The 19268-nt window shown below is 36.2% G+C and overlaps 1 long non-coding RNA gene across 1 annotated transcript; it reads left to right on the top strand.

Moving 5' to 3' along the window:
- The first annotated feature begins 2126 nt into the window (after window positions 1–2126).
- Window positions 2127–5017, top strand: LOC114268731 (uncharacterized). The gene is made up of 5 exons (XR_003631391.2): window positions 2127–2475; window positions 2574–2715; window positions 2874–2996; window positions 4761–4797; window positions 4902–5017. It is a non-coding gene; the product is annotated as an uncharacterized LOC114268731 (long non-coding RNA).
- Window positions 5018–19268: the final 14251 nt, after the last annotated feature.

Raw genomic sequence — 19268 nt, 5'->3', positions numbered from 1 at the left:
GTCAAAAGGCAAAAGAAAACCTCACAGATGTTCTTTTCTTTTTCTTTGCTTTGTTCTTTGATTTCTCAGCAGAGGTCTTCACTTTAGTTCTATTCCAACTTTCTCCAATTTTGTTGCATGCTACTTACTAGATGTTGCGATGAGTTTCTCTTTACTTTGATTCCAAGGAACGTCTTTCTTTTGTGCTTTTTTCCTATGGATTGAGAATTAATATCATGGTGTTTCTCTTATGGTACGTTTAGTGTCTGGCTGCCTACAATATTGGGAAAATGTCTATTAATTGATCTTCTACTGTGAAGGTAGTGCTCAAAACATATCTTAAAGTCAAGGTAGTGCTCTTTTTGGTCATATATGTATTCTCCTCGTGAAGACAACAAGGACCAAAGTTTGATAATTAAAAATAGTAGCAATTTCAATTACAAATAGTGTTAAAATTAGAGAACCAAGTGCTTGCCTACAAGGCTCTAGTATGATAGAATAACATGGTGCTTGCACTTTGTTTTGAACTAAGTGTCGTTTTTTTTAGAACTAAAGTGTCTTATTCATGTCAAAACTTGTCGTATGTTTTAGAACTAAGTGTCTTACTCAAAAGTTTTTTAAACTTAAGGAGTCTAAATGAATATGATCTTCATATTCCGTCTCAAATCAATTCATTTTAGATCCTTAAAATTTAATGGATAGCTATATTCATTGCTATGGAATGGAAGTGTACTACTTGTTTTGAGAGATGAGGGTGTAATACGTAGGTATTATATTTAGAGTTACTTTGATGAGATATTTTTGTGGATGTGTACAGATGATGGATAAGAGTTGGATTGATTTTCCAAATAGGATGTCGAGCGAATACATTAATGGGATTGATGAATTCCTTGTGTTTGCCTACACCAATAGGGTTGAAGGTTTGATGATCAGTTGTTCGTGTCGGAAGTGTGAGAATCAATACCATCTTGTACGAGAGGGTGTACGGGAGCATCTGATTTTGAATGGTTTTTTTAAAAAATACAAACATTGGATTAATCATAGGGAATCTTACGTATCTCTGCATGGTAATCGAGAGAATGAAACATTAGCTAATTTAGACATTGGGGATGATATGATTGGAATGATACAAGGGACTATGGGAAATCCACATGCCGGTACAAATGTTGAGGGTAATGAACCACAGGGGCCTGATCCCCATGCATCTGAACCCCAGCTCGGTCCAAATGCACACTACAAGAAATTGCACTTTTGGCGACTACTTTTGGCGACGACGTCAATTTTTCATCGCTAAAAGTATATATTTGGCGACACAGTGATCAATTTCGTTGGTAAAAGTATACCTTTACCGACGCAATTTGTTGTCGTCGCTAAAAAGGCATAACATTATTTTAGCGCCAAATTTTTTGGTTGGCGCCAAAATTTCAAAACTTTTATCTACGAGGCTTATGTTTTAGCAACACAATGAGCGTTGCTGTTAGTGTGCTTACTTTTGGCGACGACAAGTTGGCGTGGGCAAAGAGTTAACCATTTAGCGACGATGACACTATTCGTCGGTAAAAGTTTTGCTAGTGGAATGATGTGATAGTGATTTGTGTTTTTTATTATAATTTTTGAAAGAGTTTTGAATGTTTTAGTTTTTGAATTGTAAAATTAAAATGATCATTGAATTAGATCACAAAATGAACCCATTGAGCCCAAACACACTCTTAAGTTGAGATGACTAATTTGAGATAATTTAAACTTTTTCAAAGAATATGGTTAGATTATCAATTTCAATATGTTTGTTTTTATTTTCAGAAACTAGTTTTAATTTTTTTTTTCCTAAAAAATTAAAAACAAATTGGGTGAAAAAAAAATTACTTATTATTTTTGTATATTTTTATCTTTTAGGTCATAAATACTTTTTAAAATTTTAAAAATATAATTTTGATTTTTATTACTTGCAAATTATTTTTAATTTTTTTTTTTAAAATAAATCTAAAAATTGTTTTGAATTTTTTTTTTATATCTTTTAGGTCATAAATAATTTTTAAAATTTTAAAAATATAATTTTGATTTTGAGGGTTCGGGCAAAGATGGGTTAGAGAGAGAGAGAGAGTCTGCCTTCTCTCTAGAAATTGCCTAAATTTCTAGGGTTTTCTCACATCTAATTTACGCAATTTGGCTACGATGGTTGATGGGTTAGTGACTGAAGGTTCTCCTTCGCCTAAGGGGAGTTCGCACATCGTGAAAGATTTACTGTTTGAGAGGGATTTGTTAACATTGATGGACATCGTGAAGCGAAATGGGGGTAAAAATCAGTCTTCTACCTCTGAGATCGTTTTGGGTATGAGCCCTAGGGCTTCGATTGGGGTTCAGTCCGAGGTCCCTACTCCTAGTTCCTTTGTCGAAGCTATGGGTGGTCTCTGTTCCGAGATCCGAGACCTTGCTCAGCAACAAAAGCTTTGTTTTGGGGGAGAAGTGGTGTCGAGCCTTGCCGTTGTTCATTCGCAGGTATGGCTAAGGATTTATGGGTCAATTGCTTGGGCTGTTTGAAATGCCTGATCATTAGATTTTTCTTAACTAATTCATGCATTGAATCAATTTTACAGCACTGCTACATATGTTGAGATTGAGTTGCCTGTTCCAGCCGATGCTACCAACCCAAATGTTCGGACATCATTGGGATCTGCTTCATATGCACCAGAAAAGGATGCTTTGATCTGGGAAATTAAATCTTTTCCTGGTGGTAAGGTGAGAGTTTACCTCAATTTTTTCTCAATGTATTGTTTGCTAGTAATTTCTTGTTCATGGCTATTGGTTATGTGGGGCTACAGTATCTTTTCCACTTGCAATTTTGACATGGGATTTTAACACTCTTTGCAAATTCAATTTAGGAATATATGATTTAGGAATATATGCTTAGAGCGGAGTATACTCTTCCCAGCATAACATCTGAAGACGCAGCTTCTGAGAGAAAAGCTCCTATACGTGTGAAGTTTGAGATACCATATTTTGCTGTTTCAGGAATCCAGGTTTCCCCTCTCAAATACAAATTTTTTTTATTTTTTTAATTTAATTTTTTATTGAATAGAAAATTCAGATATTGTTGCATTTATATCTGCAATTCTTCATCCTTTCTGTGTCTGCTGTGTTTGCGTCTTTTTTTTCATTTTTTTTAATCTATCTAGACAAAGGTGGAACGGATAAAACCAAACCCTGTGTTCCAATCAGGAATGATAAGCCAAAACCAAACCAAACTTTGCGTTCCAATCAGGTGGGAGGATTCATACTTGATGTGGTTGAACACTCAAATCTGATGCAGGATATCACTCCCTGTTACATGCATGTAGCCATGCACCTACCATTACTACTCTGCTCTCCTTCATCAAATCAACAAATATAAAAAAAAATAATAATAATAATAAAAAAGGTTGGTTGTTGGACTGAGAATACTATTTCACTCACTTTCCAGGATTGCAGGATACATAAATCTGCATTTTGTATGACTCTTTTTTGGGTTTCATTATGCCCTAAAATGCTTGTCCTCCCAACAGAGGTCATGAATGACTGTGAACGACTGCTCCCCTATAACTACCTATTCCAATATTACTTCCTTTTGACTCTGCATTAAAAGGGTCAACCTGCTTTTTAAATTCACAGATGTGGATACAAAAAAAGGCCAAACTACTCTCTGTCTGTCTCAGCCATTTTGGCACTGTAATTTGTCATTAGCCATTTACAGAAGCTGTGCTTGTTGAAGTGGTATTCCTGCTCCTGCACTGTATTTCCTTTTAGAATAGAATAGCCTGCTGAACTTCTTAGAGATGTGGTTTTCCACAGATGTTAGTGATTGAGCATGATTGAACCTATGTATTATAATTATTCTGATTCTTACTTGCTGCTTTCTGCTGCTGGGATGTGAAACTTCTAAACCTTAAGCGAAGGGGTTGATGTCTACTTGCCCTAGTTCTGGTCTTGTTCTTGTTCCGAGGAGTGAACAGTGCCACTGGTTTTAACTTTGAAATTTATTTTATTTTATTCAAGTTGGTTGGGGAAACTGCTTTGGTGACTTTTCATGATGACACATTCCTGCTGTTTGGTTCTTCTGGATGCTCAGTTTGGTTCTTAACGTAACGTAACAACCATAATAAAATAATATCCTTTATTTATGTAAATGTTGTGTTTTGTAGGTTCGTTACCTAAAGATTATCGAGAAAAGCGGCTACCAGGCTCCTCCACGTGCGAGATACATAACCATGGCCGGCGAGTATGAACTAAGACTTATGTGAAAATCCATTTCCACCTGTTGGTGTTCTCAATCTCTACAAACTCGCATGATTTTGCACTTTCGTGGGCAAAATGAGCCTATAGGAGAGTTAAATTGCCCCTATATAGACAAATAGCTAATTGAGCAAATTCTTGTGCGTCCGTTTTCTTTGTTGAAGTCATTGTTGATTATCAACCAGAGGTTTGTAGAAGTTGATGTTTACTAGCAAAGTTTATTCAGACTCTTGTGAAAATCAAGTTAACTTTTGTGAATTAAAGTTTGTTTGTTTGTGATATTTTTATGAACTCGTCCGCTTTTTATGTTTTTATTATTAATTCAAAAACCCGAAGGTATATGCATCAGCACAAGATGATTGTCATGGTAATTTATGTATGATAGAAAAGCCTTGTTCTTATGATGTCAGAGCTTCATGTGTTCAGTTACATGATCATCTGATGTCCACTTGCATTACAACCTAAACTAATTGATGTGCACTTTGACATCAAGGCATTAATCTTTCCTTTGGCAGGTACGCATCTTTTGGACCTGAATATGCCTACCCACAGGTCAGTAAATTCAAATCTCAACTGCTAATGGGTATTTTGGTACTCCAGTTGGTTCTGGAAAGGAATATGTGCACAATCATGGTGTGTTCTGTCTATTTTTTCAGGGTGTCTACAATCCTCACATGGGTCAGCATTACCTTCAAATATATGGCGTACCAGGCATAGTTAACACAAATATTGTCCCATATGGACAAATGGGTCATCTTTTCTCTGGCAACCATGGGTATCCAACCATTCAGGGCTATGTGACACTAGGTCGTCATGTTCTGCAATATGGGGGACCCCTCGTCAGTGGAGTAACTACAGACACTATTGTCATAACTCAAGCACAATACCTTGCAGGTAACTCTCTCTATCTATCTCTCTCTCTCTCTCTCTCTCTCTCTGCTTTGAGCTGGGAAATGAGTGTGAAAATGATGCATACCAGATTTGGCATATAGCCCCAAAAATTATCAACCTGGAGTTGCTACTGCAATTTTGTTAACAATACATATTTGCGTATGTGCATACGCCTAAGTGTATAAATGTCCATCCATGTTACACACAGACATGCAATTCTAGAAGCATTACAGTTTTGATTGTCAATATAATGATAATTAAGTGGAGACCAATTCATTCTTGCACAGATCCAGGATCATGTGAGATGTTTAGGATCAATAAAGATGTGTGATTATGGCTGAACCGAAGGTAGCTTGATGAGGCATCCTTCTGGCTGCTGTATGGTTGTTTTGGGCCTTCTGACTACTGTATGGCTGATCTAGCAAGTTTCTTTCTTCTTTTTCTTCTTAGAAGCTTCCAACCAACCATACAACTTTTGGTTAATACCTTCCTATATGATGTTTAGCTCCTGGTAGGAGCTATTGCTGAACAAAAGGGGTTAAAAAAAAAAAGAAAAAGAAAATGTTATTTCAAATCTGCCTCCTTAGAATAACATATTGATAAAGAAGATATTCTCTAAGCAATACTATATCCTATAATAAGGTTATTTATGTGATGGTTGGCATTGCTTTAAGGGTGAAGTTTTAGGAATTGTTGGTTTGATGATGCTCCTCAAAATTGTTACTCTGACCTTGTAAGGATTGGTTAGGACAGAGATGTTAGTGGCTAATATTGTCAGTATTAGTAAAGTGATTGTTCTCTTGTCATAATTTCATTTCAGTACATTATTTTAGTTAGCTTGGAAATAGAAACATGAGGAAAGCATAAAAAAATGTTTGTAAACAAAAACCAAAACCTACCTTAATGGATAATTGAACATGGTTACACTAAACAAGGTTTACGAATTGCACACACACACACACACACACACACACATATGTATATATAAAAGAAGAAGAATAAACATGGACAACAAGAGGGTGATGTTCACAGTCTTATGCGTAATTGTTTACGATGTGCACTGGGTATAACCTTTTTTTGTCTGGATTGCTCTCTCCTCTTGTTGGTTTAGCATTAGGCATGGCTGGCTGAGATGCAAATTAGCAGCCTCTTGATAAATATTTTGGTCAAAGATAAAACTTGAAAATTTGAAATCTTAACTTTTGTCAAGTGTTTTCATAAAATGCTAATTGATTACCCCCCCAAACACACACAACACACAATTTCTTCCTCATTTAAGAGAGTGGAGGGCTTTGGTTTGTTCTAAAGTAATAGCATCTTAATGGGTTGGTAGTTTGTGATTGCAGCTTACTCTTTTTTCAGGATTTTTCAGTTATCAAATGGTTCGAGATGCAAATGAAGGTATATTTATCTATTATAGCAGTTAATCCTGGGCTCATTTTAATATTTGGGTCTCTGGACATTTATTGTTTTTATTGATTACAATTTTTCTTCATCATCTAATGTGTGGCATTAAAGACATTTCCTGAGTTTCAATCTTGTAGCATATAACACTTCATATGCTCATTTGTACTTGTTCCTGCATCAGTGACTCATGCAGCCACACAGCTCTCAATTAAGGAATAGTGGTTCTGATTGAGATTTTATAATTGCTACTGATTATAGTTGAAAGTAGTCATCAACTTGATGCATTATAATTTTGTGAAATTGAATGAAAAGAAATACCCTTGTCCTTGAAGTTTGTTTTATTCCAATAGGTTTGTTTTAATATTTCAAATGAATTTTTATTGGTGGATTGTTTCATGTTGACTCCCACTAGTTGATTGATCAATATTGAAGCAAGTGTTTCAGTGGAATTTCTTCCATGAAGTCCATAATATAATGTCATATTCCCAAGTAAATGATTTGTGGCAAGTAGCATATCACTATGTGCATGCAATTAGCTTGTGGAAACTGCTCGTCCACTTAGGCTTTGAGTTCAATATTGATTAGTGGAAAGTATTTTAAATTTTTCCTTACTAACAAATTGTTTCTGTTTTGAAACTTTTCTCCACACTTAATTATCATCCAAATACCAACAATTATCGATATGGAAATAATAAAAAAAGAAAAGTACAACTATTCAAGCCATGTATTTATTGATGTGGAAATAATTTTCAGCTCCTTTGGTCGATCAAAAACTTGACATTTAACAGTTTACCTTGCTAGAATAACAAAGTTTATATCATAATCTTTTAGTTTGTGATATTCAATCAAAAGTTTTACAACTTCCCGAAATAAAGTTTGTAGTTATGACATTTCCATTACAGAGTTTGATTAAATCACCAATTCTGGATATCAGAGTACTGCACTGAAATTTTATGTATCAATTTTGAGTACTGCACTGAAAGTTTGTATCAATTTTATGTATCAATTTTGATATTCAAACAAAGTTTCTTTTTTCTTTCTTTCTGGATATCAAGTTTGTAGTTATGACATTTCCATTACAGGTTATTCTTTCTTTGTCTGGGCTTATCTCTCCCTCTCCTTTACAGCTGGGAAGTCTGGATTCGGGAGCCTCCTGTCACTTGGACATTCCCATAGGAAAACTTACAGGATTCACATGAAAGGCCCTGGAGGACATGGGGAGGTAGAAGTTGCTGTTTCTCGTGTTGTAGGTAAATAAGAAAATCATTTTTTTTCCCCCCTCATTCTGCAAGTCTTCTAATATTTTTTAGTTTTTTTAACCTTAATTTTATTGGTGATAATGTTTTTGCTGGTGAAGAATGAATTGAATTGATTCGTATTTCATAATTTGTAATGGAACTTTACGAACCTTGACTACCTTGGCGTTTGTTGGTAGAATTTCATTTAAATGTTTTTATTAAACTTACCATTCTTATTTAGCATAGCTGATCCACGCGAAACTCCCTTCCTTCCCCGTTCCAGAAACAGGTGCTTATGGTTTGACAGCTAGAAAGCTTTCTTCTGAAATATCTTCTCTAAAATAATTATTTCTTTTTCTTTTTTAATTATTTTTCTTGGTCGTGCGGGAGTGACAGTTTATCTATTATTGTTTTTCTTTGATACATTGAATTTGGCACAATAGAGGAAATTGATTCCTTTTTCCTTAGGTTTTTGTAAGTGCCCAATTTGTTAGGATTTGCTTGAGAAGTATGTAGTTTACAATATATTGATGTGGTTTGTTTTCTGCACTTGAATCGTGTCATTTTAAGCCTACTATAGTAATGCTTAACACTCACACACACACACACACACACACACACAGACTGCAACTAGATCAATAAAAAAGCTAATGGACTTTGTTTTAAACTTGTCATTGATCAATACAGATTGCTACAAGATCCTCCTTTTTGCTGGTGGCTGATGACTGTTGCTTGTTGGTCTGCTGCAGTTGCTGGTCTGCTGCAACTGTTGGTTTGCTGCTATTGCCGCCCCCATGGCTGATGCTTGCTGGGCTGTTGCTGTTGCAATGTTGCTGTGAGGCGGCTGCTACTAGATTTTGGCTTGCTGGATAAGTTTGTGGGTGATTTTCACGCCGTTTTTCCTGTCTTTGTTAGTTTCATGTTTTCATTTTGTTATCTGTTGTTTCTAATGTGGGTTCACCATTTGGATATATTTGGGTATTTTAGTGACTTTACCCTTTCAGGTTTTATACATTGCTTCTGAAAGCAATATCACTAGTGGTTTGTTTGCTTGCCCATCAACTTTAGGTGATTTCATATCAATGTTATTAGTTTGTAATAGTGGTGCCTGAGGGATGCCTCTTGTAAATCTGTAAATCTTATAAAATATATAAATTATTTTCAATCATTTTTGTTGGTAAATGTGTCGCCAAAAGTTTATTTTTGCCCACTCATATTGTGTTGTTAGAAGTGTATTTTTTGCTAATGCCAATTTGTTGTTGCCAAAAGTAAACCTTTATCGGCAAACAAATTGTCGGCAAATGGCAATATTTACCGTTGTAAATGTGTTGTCAAAAGTTTACTTTTGCCCACTCATATTGTGTTGCTAAAAGTATATTTTTTGCTAATGCTAATTTGTCGTTGCCAAAAGTGAAGTTTTATCGACAAACAAATCGTAGGCAAATGACAACATTTACCGACGTAAATGTGTCGCCAAAAGTTTACTTTTGCCGACGCATATTTTGTTGCTAAAAGTATATTTTTTGCCCATGCAAATTTGTGTCGCGAAAAGTGCCACACAATCATCATATTTGAATGACTTTTACCGACGCAAGGTAAATTGCCGACGATGGATGAAGGCTTTTTACCAACGACTATGTTCGTCGCTAAAGGCATTACTTTTACCAACGCATTGATAATTTCGTCGGCAAAAACTTTTGCCGACTCACTTTTGCCTACGAGTTGCCAACGTAGCTTTGTGTGTCGGCAAAACTCTTTGCCGATGAATTTTTCCTTTTAGCAACATATTTTGTTGCGTTACGAAAAATGCAATTTCTTGTAGTGAGAGACTACAAAGTATTTCAAACTTCTTCGAGATGCACAAAGTGAATTGTATCCGGGTTGTCAGAAGTTCACATCTTTGTCATTCATTGTTCGACTTCTACATTTGAAGGTGTTTAATCAGTGGACAGACAAGTATGTTGACATGTTTCTTGAGTTATTGAATGAGGCGTTCCCGTTGGGTGTGAAACTCCCGGACTCATATTATAAAGCTCAAAAGGTCACAACAGATTTGGGCTTCACGTATGAGACGTGGGATGCATGTCCCAACAGTTGCATGTTGTTTCGAAACGAGGACGCCAATCTTGATAAATGTGTCATATGCAACAGTTCTAGATGAAAATCAAATGGTGATGGTGGTTCAAATGGTTCTAACAAAGGTGGCAAACGAATAGCTGCAAAACAGATGAGGTATTTTCCTTTAAAGCCAAGGTTGCAGAGGTTGTTTATGTCATCCAAGACGGCCAAGTTAAAGAGATGGCATGTAGAGGAATGAACTGATGATGGTGTCTTTAGGCATCCTGTCGACTCCCTTGCATGGAAAGATTTTGATTGTCGGAATATTGACTTTAGTAATAATTGCCGAAGTGTAAGGCTCGGCTTAGCATCTAATGGTTTTAACCCATTCAAGACGATGATACATAGTTCATAGCACTTGGCTTGTTGTGCTCATTCCATACAACTTGCCGCCATGGATGTGCATGAAGCAACCATTTCTAATGTTATTCGTGCTTATAGACGGCCCGAAAGGACCTGGTGACAACATTGATGTGTATATGCAACCATCGATTGAGGAGTTGAAAGAACTATGGAATGAGGGTGTGTCAACATTTGATGCATCAACAAATCAAATGTTTCAAATGCATGCATCTTTACTGTGGACAATTAGTGATTTTCCTGCATACGCAAACTTGTCAGGATGGAGCACTAAAGGTGAATATGCATGTCTTTGTTGCAATAAAGAAACTACATCGTGTTGGTTGAAGCATAATAGGAAACAATCATACTTGGGTCATCGCAGATTTTTACCTACTGGCCATAAATTCCGGAAGGATAAAGTATCATTTGATGGTAGTCGGGAAGTCAGACTCAAAACAAAATTGTTGTTTGGAATTGAGATGTTGCTACAATTAGAATCTGAGGGTATTTTAACCCAATACAAGAGGGATGACCTTAAGGAGAGGCATATGAGACAGGTAAAGAAGGAGAAAGCTGGACATCACACCCATAGCTGGAAGAAAAAGAGTATCTTTTATGAACTGCCATATTGGGAGCACAATCTAATAAGACACAACCTCGATATGATGCATATAGAGAAGAATGTTTGTGACAATGTGTTGTGGACAATATTAGGGGTTACAGGAAAATCAAAGGATGGTGTTAATGCTCGGCGTGATTTACAAGATATGAATATTAGAAAACCCCTACATTTGCAGTTAAGAGGGTCAAATAAAGCCTATTTACCACCAGCACAATTCACGATGACCAAGGATGAGAAAGATTTGTTCTTGAAAGTGTTAAAGGAAGTAAGAGTTCCCGACGGGTATTCATCCAATATATCACGTCGTGTGCGCTCACATGATAGAAGTATTGGGGGTCTTAAGAGCCACGATAGTCATATTCTAATGCAACAACTTATTCCATTGGCTATTCGAAGATCGTTACCGAAGAATGTAATTGAACCCTTGATTGCATTGAGCAATTTCTTTAGACAATTGTGTTCTAAAATGAATCGTGCAACGAATTTGCAATATATTCAAGATCGTATAGCTCTAAAACTTTGTCATCTAGAGAAAATATTTCCTCCGAGTTTTTTGATATAATGGAGCACTTGCCTATACATCTAGCTGATGAAGCATTGTTGGATGGAGCGATTCAATTTTGATGGATGTATCCAATTGAGAGGTATCTTCTTACTTTGAAGCAATACGTGCGTAATAGAGCTCATCCTGAAGGATCAATTGCTAAAGGATATCTTATGGAAGAATGCATGAATTTTTGTACACAATATCTCAATGATGTGGAAACCAAATCTAGTCGACCCGTGAGGAACTATAGTGGTGCTGATAATCTGGGTCATGCTATTGGTGAAAACACAAGCTTTTATCTTGATAATACTTCTTAGGTACAAGCTCATCGGTACATCTTATTCAATACAAGCGCGGTTCAACCATACATAAAGTAGGTTAAGTCACTCACTCAATATTTTATTATGTTTTATTGAATTTTCAACCAAATTTTTTGTATTGATAAATTTTCAATCTACACAACAAACACCTTGAAGTATTTAAGCTCAAAATGCCTCGTGTCGATGATCATCAGCTTCGGTGTGAACATTTTGAAACTTTTCACATTTGGTTCAAGGAACATGTATGTATTTAAGTCTATAGATTCTAGTTACTTAAGTCGAACTGCATTTTAAATTTTGCATTTTTGTTTTAAATAGGTCCAAACTTTGCGAAGGACTACTGATGTCATATTTTCTGAAGAGATTATTTTATTGGCAAATGGTCCTCATAACCTGGCAAGGAGGTTCAACGGGTATATACTGAATGGGTTTCGGTATCGAGTAAAGGTCATGGATGATCGTCGAGCCACACAAAATTGTGGTGTAGCTTTGAAGGTAGATACCATAAGTTATGCGAGTCGGAAAGACAAAAATCCTCATGTGGGGTCTGTGTACTATTATGGACAATTGACAGATATTGTTGAGATTCGATATTCTAATGAGAAGAAACATGAACATTCACGGAAAAAAAGAAGATGTCTTCAATTTCACGTTGGTGAACTTCAATCATTTGTTGTACCGAGATGATCGAATTACCAATGAACCTTTCATCTTGGCGTCCCAAGCAGAGCAAGTTTGGTATGTTGCAGACCCATTACAACCAGACTGGCAAGTGGTGGTGAAGATGTCTCAAAGAGGTTTATTTGATAGGAGTTCGACTAATCCACAAATCGAGCCATATATGAGCCAACAATTGGAAGAAAATATAATGCTTCGTGATGAAGAAGTTGGTTGGGTGAGGGAAGCCGCAGAAGTGGAAACAGTTGATGTTCAAATAGGCTGATATTTAATCAATATCAGTAATTCAATTAAGGCCAAGGTTGTAGTTAATCATTAGTTTCTTAATTTACTTTGTCTTTGTAATTGTATTAGTTCAATTAATGTCATATTATAGTTGATGACAAACCATTGTCTATGTTTCTAATGTCAATTAATGTTATATTGCTTGCAGATTATTATGGGAAGGAAGATGAAGCCTGATCATCCCCGACGCATGATGTCTGATGTGCTACATAACATGACATCAGTAGCACCACCATCAGAGGAGGCATCACATCGGCCACCATCAGAGGGGCCATTAGTGCCACCACCATCTGACCAGTCACCGCAGCGACCACTATTGCTGGCACCACCATTAGAGGAGGCATCCCAGAGAACACAATTAGAGGGGCCATTAGTACCACTGTATCGACCACCATCAGTGGCACCACAGCAGCTACCATGTACTCAGCCTCCACGCCTACCATCGGTGCGTCCACCATCAGTGGCACCACAGCAGCTATCATCCCGACTAGAGTCATCAGCTTATGAGCCATCCACAGGTATACAAATTTGTTTTGATTTGTATAAAAATTATTTAAACATGCATTTATTTATTCTCATTATATATAACTTGTTTATTCTCATTGTATTTTGCAGACCCTTCGACTTCTTAAGAATTCGATTTGTATTCACATTATTTAAATTTGCATTTGTTTATTATCATTGCATATTGTTTATTGTTATTGTATCTCACAGGTCATGTTAGTTCTTCATCAACCTCGACTAGGCGTGGTAGAGGATATGCCAAGGGCATTAGGGAGTGGGGTACTGGTATAAAGCTGGACATACAATTTGATGAAAATTACTGCCCAATAGGGGATAACGTGTCTAACTTAACTACTCAACTTGGCATTATTATGCGGAATGGTAACATTGTTCCTCTTACTTTTCTTGACTAGAACAATGTTCCTGATGATATTGTTGATGCTATCTGGAAGGATGTGAAGGTAAAAGTATATTTTTGTCCAAAAATTCGAATTCCAAAATTGTGTTATTATCATTTAAACTTTGAAATTGTGTTTTATAGGACAATTTGAATATATGTCTAGAGGAGTACAAGCCAATCTGCATGAAAAACGACAACAGCATATGGAAGGATCACAAAAACAAGATTAAAGCTAAGTATTTCAAGCCTAGAAGTTCTGATCCTAATCTGAAGAATGATGTTCCTTTGCACATTGTGCCAAGCTAGTGGGAAGAACTTGTGGAGTATTGGCGTACTTCCGATGCTGAGGTATACAAATAAGTACAAATCATATTTATATACTTACATTTGTTGAACCTGTTATAGAAAATTGCAACTAGGAACGCTAAAAATCAGCGAGCTCACGGCATAGCTCATACCACAGGGCGTACTACTTTCGCTCAGATACGACATGAGGTTTATATTTTATTGTTTTATTTTTGTATATAAACAAACATTGCATATTTGCAAATTATTTGGATTCTAATTTTCATATTTCTAAAAAAAAATGTAGATGACTAATAAGGGGGAGTCTACTGATAAGATGAATGTTTGGCTTATGACACGTAGAGCAGATGACCCAGAGGTTATCCAGACCTTGGTAGTTTGCAAACACCTTTGATTGTATTTAAAGTTTATTTTTTATTTTTTGTGTGTCAACTATCTTAATTTGGCATATACTTGTACGTCTTATTCAATACAGGATGAGTTTAATCGTCAACTCTCTATGCTACCTGAGGATTGTCGGACTTTGGAGGCTAGGAATGCCATTTTCCATGAGTTGATAGGTCATAACGGACATGGATATTGTCGCACATACGGGAGAATTGTGCCTCGAAGAGCGGTGTATAAAGATTGTGCTGGGCCATCATAGTTAACACCCCAGCCATCGACTATTATTCAGATCACCCAGCAGGTTTGTGCGGAACTAAGGGATGAGTTGAGGAAGGAGCTGCGAGCAGAGTTCTCTACACATTTACAGCAGATGAGAGCTGAGATGATGGCCTTTGTGTCACAGGGGGCGAGTGTGGATTTCAACAGACAGGTTCGATATAAATTAAATTGTTTGTTAGTTCAATTTTCACACAACATTATGTATAAAATTCGAATATGATTAACACATTATGCATTGACTATCGTAGGTTCCTGATGCATCGAGTGGCCACCGGGCATTTAGGGAATCTGCAGAAGACGAGAATCCATATACACCACCACCAAAAGATCAGGTATAAAATGTGTCTTTGCATTCTAAGCTAAAATGTATCTTTGCATTCTTTACATTCTAAGTTAAGAGACTTGTGGGAGAAGACGCGACTCAAATCGGGTTCCTAGATTGAGAGTTAAAGCCGGATTTAGCACGAAACTTGGCACACACGACCGCCTAGGCACGAGAGACTTGTGGGAGAAGATGGGACTCGAATCAGGTTCCCAGTTTGGGAGTTATAGCCGGATTTCGGTCTAGGCAAACTAGTTCCTTAAGAAACTTGAATTCGAGGTGTTGACACCCCAAAATCACCAAACAACGTCGGTTTAGCACAAAACTTGGCACACACGACCGCCTAAGCACGAGAGACTTGTGAGAGAAGACGAGACTCGAATCGGGTTCCCGGTTGGGGAGTTAGAGCCGGATTTCGGTCTAGGCAAACTAGTTCCTTAAGAAACATGAATTCGAGGTGTTGACGCCCCAAAATCACCAAACAACGTTGGTTTATCACGAAACTTGGCACACATGACCGCCTAAGCACAAGAGACTTGTGGGAGAAGACGGGACTAGAATCGGGTTCCCGAATTGGGAGTTAGAGCCGGATTTCACTTTAGGCAAACTAGTTCCTTAAGAAACTTGAATTCGAGGTGTTAACACCCCAAAATCACCAAACGGCGTCGGTTTAGCACGAAACTTGGCACACACAACCGCCTAGGCACGAGAGACTTGTGGGAGAAGACAGGACTCCAATCGGGTTCCCGGATTGGGAGTTAGAGCCAGATTTCACTTTAGGCAAACTAGTTCCTTAAGAAACTTGAATTCGAGGTGTTGACCCCCCAAAATCACCAAACGACGTCAGTTTAGCACGAAACTTGGCACACACGACCGCCTAGGCACGAGAGACTTGTGGGAGAAGACAGGACTCCAATTAGGTTTCCGGTTTGGGAGTTAGGGCTGGATTTCTGTCTAGCCAAAATTATTTACTAAACTAGCTTTGTAATTATATAGTAGTTAATTTTTTATGTTTTTCTATAATTAAAATATTAACACCATTATATTGTCATTAATTATTTTTATTTTGTTATTTTCAGATATTTCCTGAGTAACAGTTTGCTTCTTGTAGAATGCGGGCGTGTAAAGATTATGACCAACTTTTGTTTTTGTAATCATGACGAAAACTTTTGGTTTTGATTTACGTTATTTAGATTTCTGAACAACATTATGTATGTATTATGCGACATTATGTAGTGGGATAATTTTTATTGTTATGAATTTTTATTTATGTATTGTTATGAATGGAACAACATTATGAATTTTCATTATGTGCCAACTTTTGTTTATGTATGTATTTATATTATTATGTAATTATCGGTTTTTTTTAGTTATTTTTCATTTAATACAGGTTATTTTCATATTTTTAAAAATTTTAATTCAGTTTTTTTCTGAAAAAATTCCACAAAAATATATTCTGAATTGTTAATGACACCAGTATCGTACTACTAGTTGTTGTCAAAGAAAAGAGATAGTATATTACTACTATCTGTCAAATAGCATATAATCACTATTTATTTTTCCAACAAGAATATTATTTTGTAAATCCACAGAAAATAATTTTCTTAAAAGAAGAAAGAGAAAAGGAAACAAACGAAAAATTCTGTAAACAGAATAATTCGAATATGTCTTAAGATTGTTAGAACAATCTTCTGTGTAAATAAAATAAATGGATACAAATTCAAACAAAACAAAATAAAACTTACAGAATTTATTTTGTTGAACCGAATAAATAAATAAAGACCAAGTCGAGTGTGTGACACTCTGTCCTTAAGACAGATTCGCCCTGCTACGGTGCTTACGGTGGAGTGGCGTCTATCTCCCAGGATACAATGATCTTAACCAATTTGTAGTAGCACTCCAAAACAAATTATTCGGCGAACCAAACCTGTAATCTAATACTCTGGATATTTATTCTAAAACTAATATATGAAGAATAAATGTACTAGAACAAAATGGACAACAAAGAGACAAAAATTTCAGACTGAATTTTTCAGATTATTTTGACTGATTTTTTTTTTCCGACCCAAGACTGCTGGAATCATGGCAGTATATATAAGCAAAAATCCTTAGCCCCAAACAGGTGCAATCAGAAGTGAACAGGTTTGATTCAAAAATCAAACAGATCTGTAACAGATTCTGCCGTTGTACAGGAACGGTTATAATTCAAACAAATTGGAAGAAGTAGATGTAGGTGTATTTAAATCTAAACTGTTGGAATATAAATATTATTAAACTATTAGACTAGTTTAATCAAATAAAGCCAATAGTATAATAGATTTAATAAAACTTGTTAGGAATATAAATATTAATCTATTTGACAAACTTTAGGAAACCACTTTAGGAATCCAAAAATTTGAATTTAGATTTAAATTAAATTCCCACAATAATTTCTTATTAAAAAAATTCAAAAGAATTTTATCTAAAAATTAATGTTAAACCCGAAAACAATGTCAACTTCTTATTCACTCAAAAATGGTTTTGACATTCCGTCTTCACTGTGTGACTTGCCACGCAACAAGGAACACTTCACTTCTTCGAACCCACCCCAAAAGACGTTTGGGGCCAACTCAAATTTGGGCTAAAAAATATGCTTATATTAAACCATTTTTCTAACAATCTCCCATATGAATGGAATTTGACGGAGAGAAAATGCAACAACATGATCTAAATACAGAGAATATAGAAATTGAAAATATTCTGCAAAGGATAGGTAGCTTTTGGCTTTGAACCTTCCTTTGCGAGACACTATCGGATTTACTAGCTAACCAGTGAACATGATGTCTTAAACTGTTCAGCCGTTTGTGTAAACCAAGACAATAGAACTCACACAATATATCCCCAGACACTGTTTAGTTCTCACTATTGTGTTCATTTTGGCCCTGAACAACTTGGTCTTTCATGAGTGCTTTAGAGAATTGTAGCCCTCCACAAATCTCATAGAACCGGCCCAGTTCACACTCATATAGGTGATTCTTATGAAGAGTATCCTGCCATACTCCACTAGGTTTACCTAGATATAAGAATCATTAAAAGTTTAACCTAAAACGCTGCAGACATCACTATTTCATCATAGAAATGGGTAGGAGTTAGACTCCCCAGTGATCCTTCTGAGTCATTTACAACTCGGTTGTCCCTTTGAACCTAGATCTTGGGATCTCCAGTCAACTAGGTTGGGTTGCCGTTGTGGTAACTTTTATTTAATAGGCTTAAGTCCCATTCCCCTCGATGAATTCTCAACTAACTCTCTTGCTAACCCTTTGGTTAGTGGATCTGCTATGTTGTCTTTAGACTTAACATATTCTATGGAAATAATTCCATTAGAGAGTAGTTGTCTCACGGTGTTATGTCGACGACGAATGTGTCGTGACTTACCGTTATATATATGACTCTGTGCTCTACCTATAGCTGATTGACTATCACAATGTATGCATATAGTAGGCTTCAGTTTTGGCCATATTGGAATATCTTCAAGGAAGTGGCGAAGCCATTCTGCCTCTTCCCCTACTTTGTCTAAGGCTATGAATTCAGATTCCATAGTAGACCTAGCAATACAAGTCTGTTTGGATGACTTCCAAGATACAGCCGCCACCACCAAGAGTAAAGACATACCCACCGGTGGACTTCAAGTCTCTAGTAACCGATATCTAATTTGCATCACAGTATCCTTCAAGTACTGCTGGATTTCTAGTATAATTTAGCCCAATGTTACGAGTGAATCGGAGATATCTTAGAACCCTTATAATTGCTTTCCAGTGTTCTACTCCTGGATTACTCGTATATCTACTTAATTTACTTACTGCATAAGCTATATCTGAGCGAGTGCAGTTCATCAAGTACATTAAGCTTCCAATAATTTGGGCATACTCTAATTGAGAAATACTTTCCTGTACATTCTTAGAAAGATACAAATTAACATCTATAGGTGTTCAAGCAAGATGATCATCATCTTTGCTAAATTTGTCAAGTATTTTCTCAATGTAATGAGATTGTGACAAAGCATATCCTTCTGATGTTTTGGTAATTTTCATACCAAGAATTACATCAGCAACGCCCATGTCCTTCATGTCAAAATGTTTATTCAACATTTTCTTAGTAGTTTTAATCATGTCATTATTACTACCTATGATGAGCATATCATCTACATAAAGACATACAATAGCATAACCTTTGTTAGTGTTTTTAGTATAAACACATTTGTCATACTCATTAATTTTAAATCCATTTGATATCATTGCCTTGTTAAATTTCTCATGCCATTGCTTTGGCGCTTGTTTTAAACCATATAATGATTTAACCAATTTACACACTTTTTTTTCTTTTCCTGTAACAGAAAAA

The sequence above is a fragment of the Camellia sinensis genome, chromosome 3, assembly GCF_055761805.1.
Source record: "Camellia sinensis isolate YWXY chromosome 3, ASM5576180v1, whole genome shotgun sequence".
Taxonomy (NCBI): Eukaryota; Viridiplantae; Streptophyta; class Magnoliopsida; order Ericales; family Theaceae; genus Camellia; species Camellia sinensis.
The sequence above is the reverse complement of the archived record's forward strand: the minus strand, read 5'-3'. Positions and strand labels throughout refer to the sequence as shown.